The sequence below is a fragment of the Onychostoma macrolepis genome, chromosome 16, assembly GCF_012432095.1.
Source record: "Onychostoma macrolepis isolate SWU-2019 chromosome 16, ASM1243209v1, whole genome shotgun sequence".
NCBI lineage: Eukaryota > Metazoa > Chordata > Actinopteri > Cypriniformes > Cyprinidae > Onychostoma > Onychostoma macrolepis.
The window spans coordinates 25,142,623-25,162,847 of record NC_081170.1 but is presented as its reverse complement, the minus strand read 5'-3'; the positions used below and the strand labels follow the sequence as shown (position 1 = coordinate 25,162,847).

General features: G+C 39.2%; 1 pseudogene; it reads right to left on the bottom strand.

Annotated features, from left to right (window-relative positions):
• Positions 1–355: 355 nt before the first annotated feature.
• Positions 356–5,638, bottom strand: LOC131522462 (uncharacterized; annotated as a pseudogene).
• Between the last annotated feature and the right edge of the window lie 14,587 nt (positions 5,639–20,225).

Below are 20,225 nucleotides of genomic sequence, written 5' to 3'. Positions count from 1 at the left end.
TCAATGTAGTAGAGGCTCCAATTTGAAATTTTAACGCATACCTGCTGCCACTGCCAGACAAAAAAAACAATGACAGCTGTGTTTAAACGAGATAAAACGAGCGGACTGACAGAAACGATCGTCTAAAATCCTCGCGTTTGCAGCACACACTTCTTATCAGGAAAGATTCAATAAAGTATTATATTTTGTTTATATTTATATTAAGTATTATATTTATGCATCTCACTACTATCTTGTGTTTGAAATAATATATGGATGCGTGTGTAAAACAGCAAACTGACGATTTACATTTACATTTACATTTAGATTTAGTCATTTAGCAGACGCTTTTATCCAAAGCGACTTACAATTGGGGAATACATAGAGCGATTAATCTTGAAGAGGCAATCAGACATACGAAGTGCTTGCAACACCAAGTCTCAGGCATTGTTCAAATAAATACAAACTACCAAAGGAAGGAATAAGTAAAGATAATTTTTTTTTTTTTAAGTTTAGGATGAAGTCAAGTGCTGTCGAAAGAGATGAGTTTTCAGTTGTTGCTTGAAGATTGACAGGGATCCAGCATTCCGGATAGAGGTGGGAAGATCGTTCCACCAGCCAGGAATGGTGAATGAGAATGATCTAGAGAGTGATTTTGCGCCTCTCTGTGATGGTATCACGAGGCGTCGCTCACTAGCAGATCTCAGATTTCTGGAGGATGTAGTTTGTTAATAGAGAGTGCAAGTAAACGGGTGCTGAGCCAGTGGTTGTTCTATATGCAAGCATCAGTGTCTTGAACTTGATGCGAGCCGTGATTGGTAGCCAGTGCAAGGAGATAAAGAGAGGTGTAACATGGGCTCTTTTGGGCTCGTTGAAGACCAGTCGTGCCGCTGCATTCTGAATCATTTGTAGAGGTTTGACTGTATTAGACGGAAGTCCAGCCAGAAGAGCATTGCAATAGTCCAGCCTAGAAATGACAAGGGCCTGGACAATAAGTTGTGCAGCATGCTCTGTCAGAAAGGGCCTGATCTTTCTGATGTTATATAGTGCAAACCTGCAAGATCGAGCAGTTTTGTAATGTGGTCTTTGAAGGTCAGCTGATCATCAAAGATTACACCAAGATTTCTGACCGAAGTTGATGGGGTTATTGTTGATGAACCTAACTGGATCGTGAAGTCATGCTGTAGAGTCGGAGTGGCAGGGAGGACAAGAAGCTCAGTCTTTGCCAGGTTGAGCTGCAGGTGATGTTCTTTCATCCATGCCGAGATGTCCGCCAGGCAACCTGAGATCCTTGCAGCTACCGTTGGATCATCTGGTTGAAAAGAGAGGTAGAGCTGTGTGTCATCAGCGTAGCAATGGTATGAGAATCCATGTGCCTGTATGATGGGACCCAGTGATGTAGTGTATGTGGAGAAGAGGAGGGTCCAAGAACTGATCCCTGAGGAACCCCAGTGACCAGTGTATGTGCTTTGGATACCTCACCTCCCAGGCCACCCTGAAAGACCTACCAGTGAGATAGGATTCAAACCAGCGAAGTGGAATGCCAGAGATGCCCAGTGATGAGAGGGTGGACAGGAGTATCTGATGATTGACAGTGTCAAAAGCGGCAGATAGGTCCAGCAGAATGAGGACTGATGATTTGGAATGGGCTTTTGCAATTCGCAGGGCTTCAGTGACCGAGAGAAGCGCAGTCTCAGTTGAATGGCCCCTCCTGAAACCTGACTGTTTAGCATCCAGTTTGTCGTTCTGTGAAAGAAACAGTGAGACTTGGTTGAAGACAACTCGTTCAAGTGTTTTCGCTATGAACGGAAGGAGAGAGACAGGTCTGTAGTTTTCTATAAGAGAAGTGTTTAATGTAGGTTTTTTGAGCAGTGGGGTTACCCGAGCCTGCTTGAACGCAATGGGGAAGTTACCTGTGAGTAGGGATGTGTTGATGATGTGTGTGAGTGCAGGTAAGAGTGTGGGTGAGATTGCTTGGAGAAGGTGTGAGGGATTGGGTCAAGAGGACATGTTGTAGGATGGTTGGAGAGGAGAAGCTTGGATACTTCAGCTTCAGTGAGTGGACAGAAAGAAAAGATGGGAGTTTTAGCAGTGGATGTGGTAGGGTGAGGGTCCTGTGTGCGTGGAGGTGAAAACTGACCACTGATTGATCTAGTTTTGTCTGTAAAGAAAGTGGCAAAGTCATCAGCTGTAATAGAGGTGGAGGGAGGAGGTGGAGGGGGACAGAGGAGGGAATTAAATGTTCTGAAGAGATTACGCATGTCTGGAGCGCTGTCGATCTTGTTGCGGAAATGTGAGGATTTGGCAGTGTGGACTTTAGCAGAGAAGGATGTGAGCATAGACTGGTACCTACTGAGGTCCGACAGATCGTTTGATTTGCGCCATTTTCTCTCTGCCGCTCTGAGTGTAGTCCGATGTTCACGAAGAACCTCGGATAACCAGGGGTTGGAAGGAGCAGCCCGTGCGGGCCTAGAGGAGAGAGGACAAATGTCGTCTAGACAAGAGGTTAAGGTAGAGCATAAAGTCTCAGTAGCTGCGTTTACATCCAGAGATGAGAAATGGGTGGGTGAAGGAAGAGAGGAGGATACTACAGAGGAGAGATGGGAAGGAGAAAGGGAGCGCAGGTTTCGTCTAAAAGTAACTGGTAGGGGGGTTGGTGGCACAGGAGAAGCAAAGTGTAATGTAAATGTAATGAAGAAATGGTCCGAAGTATGTAGCGGTTGTACCAGAATGTTATCTGCAGTACAATTGCGTGTGTAAATTAAGTCAAGTTGGTTGCCTGATTTGTGCGTGCTAGTAGTGGTAAGGCGTTTGAGATCAAACGAAGCTAGGAGTGCATGGAAGTCTGTAGCATAAGGCTTGTCTAGGTGAATGTTGAAATCACCAAAGACTAGGAGTGGAGTGCCATCCTCCACGAAGAGGACAGCAGCCCGTCCAGCTCCTCTAGGAAGGTGGCTAGAATTTGGCTAGGGGGACGGTAAATGACCACGATCTGGAGTTTTATCGGAGCTGACACAGTAATGGCATGAGATTCAAATGAGTTGTAATTGCATAGGGAAGAGCGGGTTGAGTATTTCCAATTGTTAGAAATGAGCAGACCAACTTGCCGGGGGGTGTGAGAGAAAGAGAGATTAGTAGAGAGAGCAGCTGGGGTTGCTGAGTCTTCTGGACGAATCCAGGTCTCAGTCAAGCCCAAGATGCTGAGCGTGGATTTTAAAGAAAAGCAGAAATGAAGTCAGCTTTGTTGACAGCTGACTGACAATTCCAGAGACCCACAGAGAAGGAAAGAGGTGTAGTGAAGGAGGTAGAGATAAGGCGCAGGTTAGCAGGATTACGTTGCCGTCTGCGTGGGACGTTAGAGCGTGGTTGAGAGAGAACCGGAATAGTTTGGAAACACATGATAGAGGTGGCAGGAAAGAGGATGGAAACGGAGAGTGTGTAAGGGAAGGGGAAAAAGAAAAGATACTTAAGTGTGTCGCCGGAGTCGTTGCTCGGTTAAAGTCGCGCAGGAAAAGTCGATGGTCTTTACCCTCGTCGGTCTTCACACGAGGAGGCTGAACGCTTCCGCGTCAGTGCTCGGACCTCTGATAAATACAGCCTAACACACTACCGTGAAAACAGCTGTGGCCGGCTTCTGATTGGCCCAGCCAATAGCCTTGTGCAAATAACTCGAGACGAAACTAACACTTCGCTTGCAAGGAGCACTGAAAATGATCCAGGTTCCTTCTTAGCCGAGGTGCAAATTATTATAATTAACAGAAAGTGCAATCAAACAACGAAACCTCAACGAAAATGCAGAATAGAAATAGAAGGGAAACGAAAGTATTCCTTCCCAACAGCAAGTAAATAATTTAAACAACAGATCTATGACTAAGTATCGCAACACTTACGAGCTGCTGTCCGTCTCTTCTGGTGAATATTCGGATTTATATGCTTAATCATTTGTAATTGTATATACATTGTTGTGATTAATTGTGGCTGGAATATGTAGCTGTAAAAACAGTTGCCTGCTGAAATTGAAATATATACACATCTTCATGACTAGATAGACACGGTGAGTTTGTCTTAACTATACAGTACATGTTAGATGTGAGTCACTCAACCGGAGGTAATCCTGTCAGATCGTCCATCCTTTTAAAGCGTGTGCGGGTCGGCCAATCTGGTTTCGTCCGTTAAAGTTAAACTTTTCAAATAGCAATTGTGGTCCCGGACAGTGAGTGACCGTACATATGCAGGTTAAATCGGATTTTCTCCAGCTATTGTTCATAGCTAGCGTTAGTAAAGCGGTCAGTGGAATCTTTTTGCCTCCACCTAAGACGTCACAATGTTTACTAACAGAAAAAGGGTCTATATAAAGACTTATTTAACAGCATAACCATGTGTTATTTTTTTTACATCTTTTTTTTTATTTTATTTTTTTATCTATTTTTATTTTTGTTTATTTATTTCAAGTATAAATTAGATTTCAAACCAGACTCTTAGGCTTAAACAAATAACTACTTTTATAACTGTTGAGTGAAAAATACTTGTTTGTAGTATGGCATTTGTTTTCTATAGACAACATTTAGTTTATTGTTTATCTCAGTTCTAACCTATTTTATTGTATTATTTTTAGAATTAATTCCATAGAGTAAATGTGTATTATATCAGATTTTTCATCCTAATTCAGATTAATTTGATTAAATGCATATATGGCCTGTGTTCGAAATGGCATACTTGCTTACTGCTTACTGCCCAGCACACAGTGCATACCGCCTACTACATTTTTAAGAATAGTGTGTAAGGCAGTATACACTATGCAACAAATTTTCAAAGCGTTGTGTGCTACAATGTTATCACATGACATGACCAGCACTGAATGTTAATACAGCACAGCTGTTCAAATTGTTACCTTAAAAATATATGTGCTAACCGTTCCTTTTTCTGAGCAAATCTGAGTAAAAATGTACTATCTTTCAACTGTCCACACCAACAACAGACTGCGAAAGAAGCAAAGAAAATCTGCACAATGGAGAAAATTTTTATATGTATTAATTTCACCAACTTCACCAAATCTAAATTTGTAAACAATGTATTACAAAATAAAAGTATTAAATTTATTTATTTTTAGCCACACTTTTATAAATTTATAAATTAAATGAGTCCTCTGTTCAATCTGACTTTGTAGCAGCCTAGAATTAAACTGCTGGTTTTGTCTGGCCAGAGGAGAACAACACACTATTTCCCTGTTTAATACTGTAAAGCTGCTTTGACACAATCAGCATTATAAAAGGCGCTATATATATAATGGTGTCAGGGTTCGGCCCTGTGTGTGTTGTCTTGTGTTAGCACATGGCTTTGTTTTTGTCGGCCATGTGCTTCTCTAGCTCTTCCTCCTTGTTTCATCTTTACCACACCTTCTTGTTAGCCCTTGTTGAGTCCTTATTAGTGTATTGCTTTCACCTGTTCCTCGTGTGTTTTCCTCCCTATTTATAGGGCCCCTTGACCTATTGTCTTTGCTGGTTCGTTGTCATTCTCACCCCCCTCTGTCACTGTCTTTGTCTCTGCTTGTGGATGTGGCTGAGTACGTGTTTCTGTCGCCTTGTCTGGTTGGTCTTGTGTTCTCGTCTTGTTTAGTCCTTTGTGGTTTAATGTTCTTGTCTTGCTCCTTGTTTTGCATTTTTGTTTGTCTTTGCTTTTATTTTAATAATTTCAGTTCTCCTTGTCTTGATCTTGTTTTGTATTTGTTTGCTATATTTTAAGTTAGTGTTTTGGTTAAATGAGTAATGACTACTTATTTGTTACCCTCCTTTTTATTAGTTCTTTTGCTTTATTTATCCCCTGCCTGCTTTGGAGTAATTTGTGTGCCTGTGGAGCCTTGTCTTGTCTCTTGTGTTAGAGGTCCTGTCCTGACCTGTTCCTTTGAGTCCTGCCACTGGTTCTCTGTGCCTGGCACTTGGTCTGCTTCGGAGTCGGCAGTCAACAAGTATCTGCGCTCTGCTCTATGGTGCCTTGTTTGGTCCCTTCTATCTGCCTGGTCTTGCCGCTCCTTTTGCTGCCATTGTAATCTGCCAGTTGCTGTCCGAGACTGTTCCAGTGGTCCTCCCCAGCTGTCTCCTTGTTTATGGTGTTTTTTGATGTTACATGTGCACGTCACTACCCTCCTGTATCAGTCTGTTTTGTTAATAAACCTTTGTCATTCATTCTGCTATTGGGTCCTCCTTCCTGATCCTTGACAAATGGTGACTTGACTTGACTTAAAATTTGTAAAATGTTAGCTATGCATTATTAAAATATTATATGGGTAACACTTTACAATAAGGTTTATTAGTTAACAACATTAGTAAACATGAACTAAGAATGAACAATACTTCTACAGCATTTATTAATCTTAGTTCATGTTAATTTTAGCATTTACTAATGCATTATTAAAATCACAAGTTGTGTTTGTTAACATTAGTTAATGCACTGTGAACTAACATGAATAAACAATGAACAACTGTATTTTCATTAACATTAACAAAGATGAATAAATAGTGTAATAAATGCATTGTTCATTGTTTGTTCATGTTAGTTAATACATTAACTAATGTTAATAAATGACACCTTATTGTAAAGTGTTACCATTATATGTTTAAAATATAAATATGTTTTAATTCAAGTAAAATTGATTTTTATTCAGATTGCTATAAGAACAAGGTATTGTTCTCTCAATGCAAACACACCTGTCCTCCGATTATACTTTGGTGAAGAAGACATCAGAAAAGACTTCCGTTTGTCCAGGGAAAGCTTGAATGCACTTGTTCAGATCTTGGAAACAGAGCAAGATCATGGATGGGGTAAAGCATTGGAGGTTGGGGTTTTTGTTTATTGGCTGGCATGTGGTACATCTTATCGTGCTGTATCAGAGGCTTTTGACATCCCCCGCACTACCATCCATGGTATTATTCATCAAGTTGCTCATGACATCTTAAAGATGTTCAAGAGAGTGGTCCACCTGCCAGATCCAGATGAACTGGAGGAAATTGGTACAGGGTTTGCCAACCTTGTTGACTCTCCAGCTTTCCACCATGTTGCTGGCAGCATTGATGGGACCCACATCAGAATTAAGCCTCCTGCTGAGAACAGGGAAGATTTTTTCAACAGGAAGCTCTTCCACTCACTTCAGCTCCAAGTCATCTGTGACCACAAAGGCCTCTTTCTAAATGTCTTTGCTGGGTTTCCTGGTGCAGTGCATGATGCCAGAGTGCTAAGGTACTATTTATGTGCAGCAGCTCTACCTGATGAGCAGCAGCCTGATGAGATCAATGTAGAGCAGAATGCCCCCTCCATGTCGACACTGATGCCATCCAACATAATGATCCAGCAATCCAGCAGATTCCTGGGGACAACCTCAGAAGTTGCCTAGCAGATGCAGTGTCTGCCCCAGATGCTGCCATCCCTGCACTACTGGAACATGATTACAATGCATGATCCTCCCATCTTGTTGTGTAAACCATTTATTTTTATTCCAAAAATATTTTTGAAATTACGGCTATTCTTTGTGCATCCTCTTTTATTATTATTATTATTATTATTATTATTATTATTATTATTATTATTATTATTATATTTATTTATTTATTTATTTATTTATTTATTTATTTATTTATTTATTTATTTCATATTTTTATTTTTTTTAAAGGGAAAACCTGAAAAAAAATATATATTTTAAGATAATCTTTTAATTTTGGCTAAACCAAAATTTAAATCAAGAAAAATCACTGTTCATTGGTAGTTCATTGCACTTATTGCTTGCTAACAAATGCAACCTGTTATCAAAATATATCATATACTGTATGATGTCATTTCTACGTGAACATATTTGAATAAAGAAAACAGACTAGAATTTCTTTCATGTTCAATGAGAACATAAATAAACAAAATATGCACAAATGAAAGCATCCTGTCCAAATGTTGAAATAAACACAAATACATATTAATTACAGAAAAGCATTTAAATAATTGCAGGAAAAAATGACTGAGAGGACAATACAACACTAACATTACTTTTTGAGAAAGGACTCCAAAATTGAAAGAAGCCTGTCCTCTCTCACTTGTTGTTCCCTGACTCTCCTTTCCTCTCTCTCTCTCTGTGCTCTGTCTCCCTCCTTTCTTCCCAAGCTCTCCATTCCCTTTCTCTCCTCTCTTCCAATTCTCTCCTATCTCTATCCTGTCTTCCTCTCCATCTCCTTTCTATCTTCTCTCTCAAGTGCTTTTCTCCTCTCTCTCCATATTCATACTTTCTCTCGCTTCATCTCTTTCTTGCATGCTTTTGAAGACAGCCACCAGCTCTGTGTCCCTCTTCTTCCTCTTCTGTAGAGATGTGCTGGGCTCTTTATTGGGAGGGGAGATCACCAGCATGTCCTGGGCAGCAGAGTCAATGATGACAGAAGGACTAATACATGGCCTCTGTCCCAGTGCCTCATCCATTAAACTATACCACTTCCAAGAAGTGGCAGCGGCCTCCCCTCCCTCAGTGCTAACCCTTGTTCTAGGGGCTTTCAGATTCTAAAACAATATAAACAAAGACACACATATCTGTATACAGTATAGTCAATATAATTCAGAAAATGTAATAGGGACACTTACTTTGAATTTCTGTTTAAGATTTTCCCACTTCCTCTTCACCTTGGTGGGATTCACCTTTCCCTCCATTCCATGCTCAATGACAAATTGTCTAATATATGCAAATAGAAAAGCATAGTAAAGAATGCCTTTTATATGAGTAAACATTACAAAACTATAGCCAACAACAAGAAAACTTACTCAAAGCATTTTTGGGCTGCGTTGCGGCGCCCTGTAAATAGTGTTTAATTTTTTGCATGCCATTTTATTAATTTTTCAGTGTCGTCATCTGTCCCTGAGAACAAAACATTTCTTATAATAATTATGTATAAGGCATTATAACTGCGTCATAATGTACAAAATAATGCATTATATCTATATTAATGTATTACAACTGTGGTTACAGTTATTCACAAGATCATGCAATGTATTATAAAGTGCACTACAAGATATAATGAATGCATTAAAGTTCTTTAACTTTGAAAAAAAGGTGGTAAATGTTGCTGTTGTAACATCTGAATTAACTAATTCAAGTCAAAAATATGATTTAGCATAATTGAATCAGATTCACTAACGCATATTAGGTTACACTTCAGGTAAACACTTTCAGAGGTTCTCAACCTTTTTTCTCTCCCCCTCCTCTCCAAATCAATACTGCAAGGGCACCCAAACTTTATTTGTTTGTTTTTTTCACAAAAACATTTGTATTCTATTACTTTACAATTCCATGTAATTATCTCAAAACAAATTCAAGATAATTTAAAGATTCAGTGTTCTTTTTTTCCCCAAACATATGCAAAAACGCATATGTATATACACTGCAGATATTCGTCACAACTTAAAAGTAAAAAGCTCAATTATACAGTAACTTCAAGTAAAGTCAAGTTTAACAAATAAGCAATGATCCTCCAAAACATGCTTCTTTGGCGAGCATCCGTTATAAAAAACTCGCTCTACATTAATTTTGACAACTATGTGAATATACTAAACTGTGTTCAAGCAGAAATATGATGTTATAGCGAGATCGCGTATACACGGTGCATTTGCTCATCGACGCGTGCCTAATTTATGACTCCTGTATCGCTTTTACCTTGCTTATCGCAACTTGAATATACTTTAATTTGAAGTTATGACCGAGAACCCCTAGCTATCTATGGTTCAAGTGAATGTACTGCTTTTTGGAAAGTATAGGCTACCCAAAAGAACTATACAAATTATGATATCATACATGGTAGGCTACTAACGACCTATAGTGCTTTGGAAAACAGCTGAAAATGTGTTTTTTAAAATTATTATTATTATTTAAAGAAATAATGCATACAATTATAAACGTGTTACATTTATAAATGTTCTTCGCCTCCAGTCCACTCAAGTCGCATCCACACTCTTCACCCACCGCAATAATTTTGAAGATGAAATGTCACTTGTAGCGCATTGCGTTCTGGGAAACAGTATCCCACGCAGAGTCCTCGGATGCATACTTCAAATGTCCGCAAATATAGCAGGTAATCCGGGCATTCCATGCATACAGAAAATTCACATACATTTCACAGTATACACACAGCATACTGAAATATAGTAGGAGTTGTATGATAGTATGCCATTGGGAACACAGCTTCTGTACTGATTTCAGTATACTTCAGTTATATTTAGCAGATTCTGGCAATTATAGTAGGTCATCCGGGTATTTCATGCATACAGAAAATTTGCATACTATGCGCAGCATAGATACTGCATGCTGCAGAAATAGTAAGAGTAGTATGATAGTATGGCATTTCGAACACAGCCATGGTCTTTCCTTCAGACATGTAGAACAAGCGGATGCTTTTGGTGGTTTGTGTGATTGGTTGTGCAGTGTCGTGCATTAAGGCTGATGGGCACCTATCAACGCCAGGAAATTTGACTGTAAGAATACCATTTACGCCTTTCCACCATTACTTGGTCCAAAGAACCATTAATTCCCTTTCGAACAACATTGGACAAAAAAAAGTTATTTGTTTAGAATCCACATCAAACTTAATTCCTGGCGAGCCACTGTTCTGCAGAGTTTAGCTCCAACACACCTGGTAGGAAGTTTTTAGCACTGCTTGATTAGCTGGGTCAGGTGTGTTTAATTAGGGTTGTTGCTAAGCTCTGCAGGTCTGTGGCCCACTAGGAGCTAAGTTTGATATGCTATATACCCTTGATATGCTATTGTTATTAAAGCAGAGGGTGTAGATCAGTGGTTTTCAATCCTGTTCCTCGGGACCCACTGCTCTGCACATTTTGCATGTCTCCCTTATCTGACACACTCATTTGAGTTCATGGAGCTCTTTCCTAATGAGCTGATGATCTGAATCAGGTGTGTAAATTAGGGAGACATGCAAAATGTGCAGAGCTGTGGGTCCCCAGGAACAAGTTTGAAAACCACTGGTGTAAATGATGACAAATGCATATCTGATATATCTTTCTTATTTTTCTTACTGATAGTCCAAAATCACCCGCAGTGAGTGTGGAAGAACCAAACTGTGTTTGGACAACCCTAAAGGATGTGATCCTTCAGGCAGCTCTCAGTTTCTTCACCTCAGTTCAGATTATCTTAAGTAGGTCTACCTTCAATCTGATGGTTGAGCTGAGTGGCTACTCCATCGGTTACATTGCTTTAGCAGCTGGAGTGACATCTACTGTGCCTCAGGTATACAAAGCACATTTTACATCACACTTGCCTGTGTGGACCATGCTTCTTAAAGTCAAGCCAAGTCAAGTCACCTTTATTTATATAGCGCTTTTGCAATACAGATTGTGTCAAAGCACTTAACAGTATCAAATTGGAGGATAGAGTGTCAGTAATGTATAATGATAAGATTAAACACTCAATTTTCAGTTAAAGGCATTTCATTATTGAATTCAGAGATGTCATTGTCTAGCTCAGTTTAGTTTAAATAGTATCTGTGCAATCAAATCAGCGATAATCGCTAGAAATTAAGTGTCCCCAACTGAGCAAGCCAGAGGCGACAGCGGCAAGGAACCAAAACTCCCTCTGTGACAGAATGGAGAAAAAAAACCTTGGGAGAAACCAGGCTCAGTCGGGGGGCCAGTTCTCCTCTGACCAGACGAAACCTGCAGTTCAAAAGTTTATATTTCTATTTTAATTTTGTTGCAATTTCTAACAATAGTAGTATTATGTAGTTAGGTATTTTATTATATTTTAGTTATTTTGTTATTTTTGGTTGATATATCTGGGGATATATCTCTGGGGGTCATCTGGGTGTCCTGGTCTCCGCTGACGATCAGGGCTGTAGACATCATCTCTTGGTGCTGATCCACCATCTGATCGGATACGGACTCAGAAACAGACTAGGAAAGAAACAGACAAATATTAGCGTAGATGCCATTCTACTTACGATGTAACGAGTACATCGTGTGTTATGGGGAGTGTTCCCGGTTCCGGTTGATCTAATTAATGCAGCCTAACAATCCTTTAACGGATTTGAATAATAGAAGCGTATTAATGTGTTATGTGTAAGCCAGGCTAAAGAGATGGGTCTTTAATCTAGATTTAAACTGACAGAGTGTGTCTGCCTCCCGAACAGTGTTAGGTAGACTGTTCCAGAGTTTGGGTGCTAAATAGGAAAAGGATCTGCCGCCCGCAGTCGATTTTGATATTCTAGGTATTATCAAACGGCCGGAGTTTTGAGAACGCAGCGGACGTGGAGGACTATGATGCGATAAGAGCTCGCTCAAGTACTGAGGAGCTAAACCATTCAGGGCTTTAGAAGTAATTAACAAGATTTTAAAATCTATCCGATGCTTGATAGGGAGCCAGTGCAGTGTTGACAGAACCGGGCTAATATGGTCATATTTCCTGGTTCTAGTAAGGACTCTAGCTGCTGCATTTTGGACTAACTGTAGTTTGATGATCAAGCGTGCAGAACAACTACCCAATAAAGCATTACAATAGTCTAACCTTGAGGTCATAAACGCATGAATTAACATTTCTGCATTTGACGTTGAGAGCATTGGTCGCAATTTAGATATGCTTTTGAGATGAAAAATGCAGTTTTACAGATGCTAGAAACATGGCTTTCAAATGAAAGATTGCTATCGAACAGCACACCTAGGTTCCTGACTGATGAAGAAGAATTGACAGAGCAGCCTTCAAGTGTTAGATAATGTTCTAGGTTATTACATGTGGGGTTTTAGGTCCGATAATTAACACCTCTGTTTTTCAGAATTTAGCAGTAAAAATTACTCGTCATCCAGTTTTTATATCGACTATGCATTCCGTTAGTTTCTCAATTTGGTGTGTTTCACCGGGCCGCGAAGAAATATAGAGCTGAGTATCATCAGCATAACAGTGAAAGCTAACACCATGTCTCCTGATAATATCTCCCAAGGGTAACATATAGAGCGTGAAAAGTAACGGCCCTAGTACTGAGCCTTGAGGTACTCCATACTGCACTTGTGATCGATATGATACCTCTTCATTCACTGCTACGAACTGATGGCGGTCAGATAAGTACGATTTGAACCATGCTAAGGCACTTCCACTAATGCCAACAAAGTTTTGTAGTCTGTTCAAAAGAATGTTGTGATCGATAGTGTCGAACGCAGCGCTAAGATCCAGTAGAACTAATAAAGAGATACAACCACGATCAGATGATAGAAGCAGGTCATTTGTAACTCTAATGAGAGCAGTCTCAGTACTATGATACGATCTAAATCCTGACTGGAATTCCTCACAGATATCATTTTTCTCTAGGAAGGAATATAATTGTGAGGATACTACCTTTTCTAGTATCTTTGACAGAAAAGGGGATTTGAGATCGGTCTGTAATTAACTAGATCTTTGGGGTCAAGTTGTGGTTTTTAATGAGAGGCTTAATAACAGCCAATTTGAAGGTTTTGGGGACATATCCTAATGACAATGATGAATTAATAATAGCCAAAAGAGGATCTATGACTTCTGGAAGCAGCTCTTTTAGTAGTTTAGATGGAATCGGGTCTAACATACATGTTGTTGGTTTAGATGATTTAACAAGTTTATACAATTCTTCCTCTCCCACAGTAGAGAATGAGTGGAATTGTTCCTCAGGGGTCTATAGTGCGCTATCTGATGCGATACTGTAGCTGACGGCTGCAGGATACAATTTTATCTCTGATAGTATCGATCTTGGAAGTGAAGTAGTTCATAAAGTCATTACTGCTATGCTCTTGGGAAATGCCAACACCTGTTGATGCTTGATTTTTCGTTAATTTAGTTACTGTATTGAATAAATACCGGGGGTTATGTTTGTTTTCTTCTAGAAGAGACGAAAAGTAATCAGATCTAGCAGTTTTAATGCTTTTCTGTAGGATAGGGTACTTTCCGCCAAGCTAAGCGAAATACCTCTAATTTAGTTTTCCTCCAGCTGCGCTCCATTTTCCGGGCTGCTCTCTTTAGGGCGCGAGTGTGCTCATTATACCACGGTGTTGGACTCTTATCCTTAATCTTCCTTAAGCGTAAAGGAGCAACCGCATCTAAAGCAAATCAGATTAATTGTTTTGACTAAAGGTCATAAAATTGAAAGCCAAATTGTGGATATAAATGATTTGACAACTACCAAAACCAGACAGGTTCACATTGAACCAACAAGAACATTGATTAAACTAGAAAATACTGGCATTCCAAACAGCCTAGTTTCCTTCATAAAAGTAGGGTCTAGAATTAAGCTGCAGTGTGAAGTCTCCTTCTTTTATATTTTTAACAGGGAAGGTTAAGATCGTCATCCAGTCACTTCTTTGACCTTTTCAGACAGGACTAGGTGGTTGGGAAAGTTCATTGTTTACAGACATACTTTGTGATTTGAATTGTGTGTGAAATAAACATGTTATTCCAACCCAATCTCATGAGTAAAAGTAACTATTTTACGAGTTTTACAAAGCATATCAATTTTGTTTGATTCATATGACAATGGCAATGTACAGTTTTTTAGAAAAAAAAAAAAGCAAAAACAAATGCTAAAATAAAAAAATTAAAATAAAAAAAAAACAATTGTAAGCAGATCCTTTTAAAACTGTATCAATGAAATTGTACAAATTCAAATTCACCACCATTATTTGGTGATATTTTTGTAGTTCACACACGACGCTACGTATAATCAGATTCCAATCAGAAAAATCGGATTTGGACTGAGAGTCTGAACAAGGTTCAAGTGTATTCCCGTAGTACTATTGTCTTTAAGGACATATAAATTCTGTCGTTGAGCTGCAAAGACATGAGGAACAAGGAACGAGAAAGCTTCCGTAGAAGATACGCAATTGTGTACTACGTGGAAGTGTTTCTTGAAAATACTGACATAAATTCTCCCTCTTCACATCTGTCACAATAATTCTGTTTTACCATTGCAATTTAAATAAACCAAATAATTCACAGATTTCCACAGAACATCTTGCTTTATTTATATTTATTATTAATTTCTTAACTATCCAAACCTCAACAACATAAGAGCAGGTTTCCACACCTCTTTACACTAAAAGACTCGCATTAGCGATGAAGCTGTTTAGTTCCCTTTCATCGTCATGTCGATACCCACGAAATTGGGAATCTCGCTTGCGAGCGCTAGTCTGCTCGTCGCTGAGGGTGGTCTCCTGCCTCTGCCCCCGCTCCCGCTCAGCAGCCTCCAGTCAAGCAGCACGTTGTTTACACCATTCCCAGGGCACCTGCCCCACCTGTCCAGGCCCCCTGCAAAACCTGCCGTTAAGCAGAAGAGCAAGAGGCCCAGAGACGGGTGACCCAGAGATGGAGAGCTGCTCTTCGGAAGTTGGTGAACGCACCACTCCCTCGCCCGGAAGAGGGCCAGGTGAAGAATCTTTTGTTTTGTTTGTTCCACCATCGGACTCACGGTCAACAGTGCCCAAAATCTTGACAAAAGAGCAGTTTCCTTTATCTCTGGGTCCCAAGAGGGCACGGAGACTTGTGGATGGTTCGAACCCAGACCACACTCATCCTCCTCTGTTGCCAGCGGGCAGCAGTGGGTGGTTTGAGAACGCTCTCTAGCTAGTTGGATTCGGTCGAACAGAAAGCACACCTCACACAGGAACGTGGTCAATCAGTGTTGAACTGCTTGAATTAGTTTAAAGGCAGAACGGCGGTCCCACTGAAACAATTTCAGAGGTTCCTGGGGCAAATGGCAGCTGCAGCGGCAGTCACGTTCGCTAGACTCTATAGTCTTCATGTTGAGCTGGTATCCTCCTGTGTTCTCACCTCAAATGGGTAGAAGCACAGAGAGGCCCCAGCTTAGTGTCGCCTTGCTAAATTGCTCCAGAGTGTCCGTACTGTAGACCCTGTCGAGCTCCTCCATCACCCTCGGCAGCCAGACATGGCGGAGCATCTGGCACCAGGCCCTCACTCGATGAATCCGTGAGAACCGGTAGAGGGCTAATGTACCTAAACAGTGCACATGTGCTTGTGATGCACATGAATGATGTGACACGCACCTGCAATAATACACAGATTAGAAACAATGGCGAGGAATAAAGCATCGTATTTCTGGGGAAGACACAACTCGCTGCCATCAGTCTCTGTTCCCTACCCTCATCCAGAAATGGCGAGTAGAACACGATGGCAGCATAGGCAAACTCGATCACATTTCTATGGTGCTGAAAAAGCATGGAATACAACCATACAAAAGTGTTTTGCATTAGACATAAATAAATTAAAACAGCGGCCAGTAACACACTTGCTCTTTCTGAGTCCATCATTTGTGCTGTGCAGTGGGGTATGCGAATAATGGCAGTAAAAAATTAACCACAATTCTTAGCAAATAATAAGAATAATGGAAATTGCATGTAAATGGGAGTGAAGAGCTTTGCTCTTGACATGTAATCATCGTAATGCGATTAAGACCATACTCTAATTATTGGAAATAATCGCATTATTCGTGTGCATGTAAACGTAGTCACTGAGTGTGTAGTGCTAAGACAACAGTGACTGACCTTCCTGCTGTGAGCCCTGGCCTATACCCAAAGGGGCGCAGGAGGCTCGCACAGGACACTGGTGGCGCTTTGGTTGGGATTCCCAATTTCGTTGGGATCGATGTGATGTTGAAAGTGACCAACTGATAGGGAACTTATGTAACCCTCAGGTTAACATGATTTCACCGAGTGCAAAATGTTCCTGGATCAACATCCTTGTTGATCCTGGAACAACATTCCAAGCAACCAATCAGATTTGAGGAATAAGTTTACAGGAAATGTCAGTTTTAGCCTTACAACCAGAGTTAGGAGCTTCTACACCCTTGTTATTCAACTATCATTTCCCTCTGATTTTAGGGATAAATTATGGATAGAGTTAGGTTTAGGGGTAGGAATAGGGTTCGGTCTATGTTTTGGACAATAATGTTGATCCAGGAACATGTCTTACTTGGCAAAATCATGGCGACCGTAATCCTCATTCCCTGAAGGAGGGAACGGAGACATCAGGTCCCATTGACACAGCTGCTGTACCATCGCTGAGTGGCCAGGTCGTTTAGTTGACATTTGAAGAAGATTGGTCTCTCTAGCGAGGTTCCCAATTTCATCTGTATCGACGTGACGTCTCTGTTCACTCCTTCAGGGAACGAGGGTTACATCCATAACCAAGACGTTCTCTTGTCTAGTTGGAAACCAACCTCCTCTTCTTGTTTTCACATTACTGAGGCAGTCTGCAGCCTCAACAGGGCCTCAATATCATCTTTGTCTGTTGCAATAATAATGGCAGGTTCTTCTTCCGGACTGCAATATTCTCAAATAATACACTGGTGACAACAAATATAGTAAGGATAATATTTTTTTAGAGTATTGTTTGTGCACTTCTACAGATCTGAGTGTGGAATTATCAAATGCATTTGATATATGGAACAATATCCTTTTTTTGTTGTTGTTGTTCCAGCCCAATGTAAACAATATCCAGGGTTCAATACAACCAAGCATGATTCAGTGTGTTTTCAGCATTCCCTTTGATGCAAACACCATCAATTTCCTAAGCAATGGCAATGCCACAAAGGTCAGCATCAGCAACATTGCTAATTCCCAGCTGAATGTTTTCCTTGACATCTTGCTGGCTTCAACCAATGGTGAATTTGATCACTTTTCAACGTTACAGGTTGTTGTTGGACATGTAACTGATACTGAAGGAAATATAGTTCTTACAAATATCTGTAATACAAATATTGCCGTGCCGAAACTTAAACATTGCCAATCTGGCATTAAAAATCATTTTGAATAGTGACAAAACTAAAGCAATCGTATTTGGTACTTCCAAGTCTAATTCTTGTTACCTCATAAACTGTATGTATGGACTGCACACACACAAAAAATCAGTGTGTTATTTGATTCTGATATCTGCCTTGATAAGTAAATTACTTTTGTCATTAAAAATAGCTTTGTTCCAGTTAAGAATTATTTCCATTTACTTTTTATGCTGTGGACAAGGCTATCCATGATTTTATTACATCCGGATTGGACTTTAGGTATTTCCAGTCCATATTTGCAGGCTCATATAGTTCAGAATGCAGCTGTAAGACTGCTGACTGGTACTAAAAAACGTGACCAAATTGCTCCAGTTCTGGCTTCTATTCTTTGGATCCCTGTCTATTTTAGAATTCAGTTTCTACTGATTGTTGATGGCCCTTGGTGGTCCTTTGTATTTCAGTTTGGTCAGTGTAAGCTGTTTAAATGTGCTTTAGAAATAACAATTACTTAACCTAGAAGTAAACAGAAAGATTTTGTAAAATAAATATGAAAATTAGTTTAAAAAGATTTATCAAATATTGTAGATTTTGCACTATTTCTAGGTCATTAATCAAATGAGCAAATTTGTCACATCGAACTCCACATCTATATTAACAAAACATCATTTTTGGTGCATTTTTTAAACTTTCACTTAAATGTTATATCTATATATACTGTATATCACTTGTAGCAGGAACATATGCTAAACAGTAGCATTTTTACTCGTTTTACTATTGACTTTTGGTAAACAGCTGATAGACTGTCATTTTGTACTTTGTTTTAGAAACTGTGCAGGGAAAACCAAAAAGTGTATTTGGATCCTCTGCTCTGGTAAATCTAGCTAATGTCAACTCCACTTATGTTGTAACAGCTAATTCAAATGCCAGCATTTCAATCACTAGCCTACTGAGTCACGGTAAATACATTTCTATGATGTCCTCCAAGGGACCTCAGAGAGACCTGAAGACTAATCATTGCTAAGGAGTATTATAGATATCAGCATCAGCATGTTTTCCTAAAGTATTCATACCCCTATCGCCTTCTTTCTTTATTTGATTATTAGATTATTCACAAACATATAGGAAACTCATGTATTTTTGACATATACAGGGTGTTAGACACATTTATAAAGCCTAATTTTTTATTGTGTTCTTTTAATGGTCCTCTAATATTAAACTGACAGTGGAAATGATCATGAAAAGGTTTTGAAGTTATATTAAAAGCTTAAATGCTTTTACAAACATTAAAAATATTGTTTGACAGAGATGTGACAGACATTTTGGTGATATTATCACATTTAATAATATCTTCACTGCACATTTTACATCAACACCATCAAAACAATATTTATATATTGCAAAGCTAACTGAGAGTGGCGTGTATATGCTGTTCCATTTGTTGACATGATATAGTTTGATTCTAACAATATGTGACCCTGGACCACAAAACCAGTCTTAAGTCGCTGGGGTATATTTGTAGCCATAGCCAAAAATATATTGTATGGGTCAACATTATTGATTTTTTTTTTATGCCAAAAATCATTAGGATATTAAGTAAAGATCATGTTCCATGAAAATATTTTGTAAATTTCTTACCGTAAATATATCAAAACTTAATTTTTGATTACTAATATGCATTGCTAAGGACTTCATTTGGACAATTTTAAAGTCGATTTTCTCAATATTTTGATTGTTTTGCACCCTCAGATTCCAGATTTTCAAATAGTTGTATCTCGGCCAAATATTGTCCGATCATAACAAACCATACATCAATGGAAAGCTTATTCAGCTTTCAGATGATGTATGATGTATGAATCTCAATTGACACAAAAAATTGACACTTAAGACTGGTTTTGTGGTCCAGGGTCACATATAACAAATAGTGATAAATAAATTATAAACAAGTATTCTGGAAATTCTAGTTATCTTAGCTGACCTTTCTGCAGGGATACTAACATTTTTCCAATAATTAAATAAATAAATAAATACATTAAAAATAATCTATTAAACATTAAGCATTGTGTCACAATGGCTTCTTTGTTTTACAAATAGAAACAGTATATTTGTAGAATACTATATACAGTGAGGAAGATAAGTATTTGAACACCCTGCTATTTTGCAAGTTCTCTCACTTAGAAATCATGGAGGGTCTGAAATTGTCATCGTAGGTGCATGTCCACTGTGAGAGACATAATCTAAAAAAAAATCCAGAAATCACAATGTATGATTTTTAACTATTTATTTGTATGATACAGCTGCAAATAAGTATTTGAACACCTGAGAAAATCAATGTTAATATTTGGTACAGTAGCCTTTGTTTGCAATTACAGAGGTCAAACGTTTCCTGTAGTTTTCACCAGGTTTGCACACACTGCAGGAGGGATTTTGGCCTCCTCCACACAGATCTTCTCTAGATCAGTCAGGTTTCTG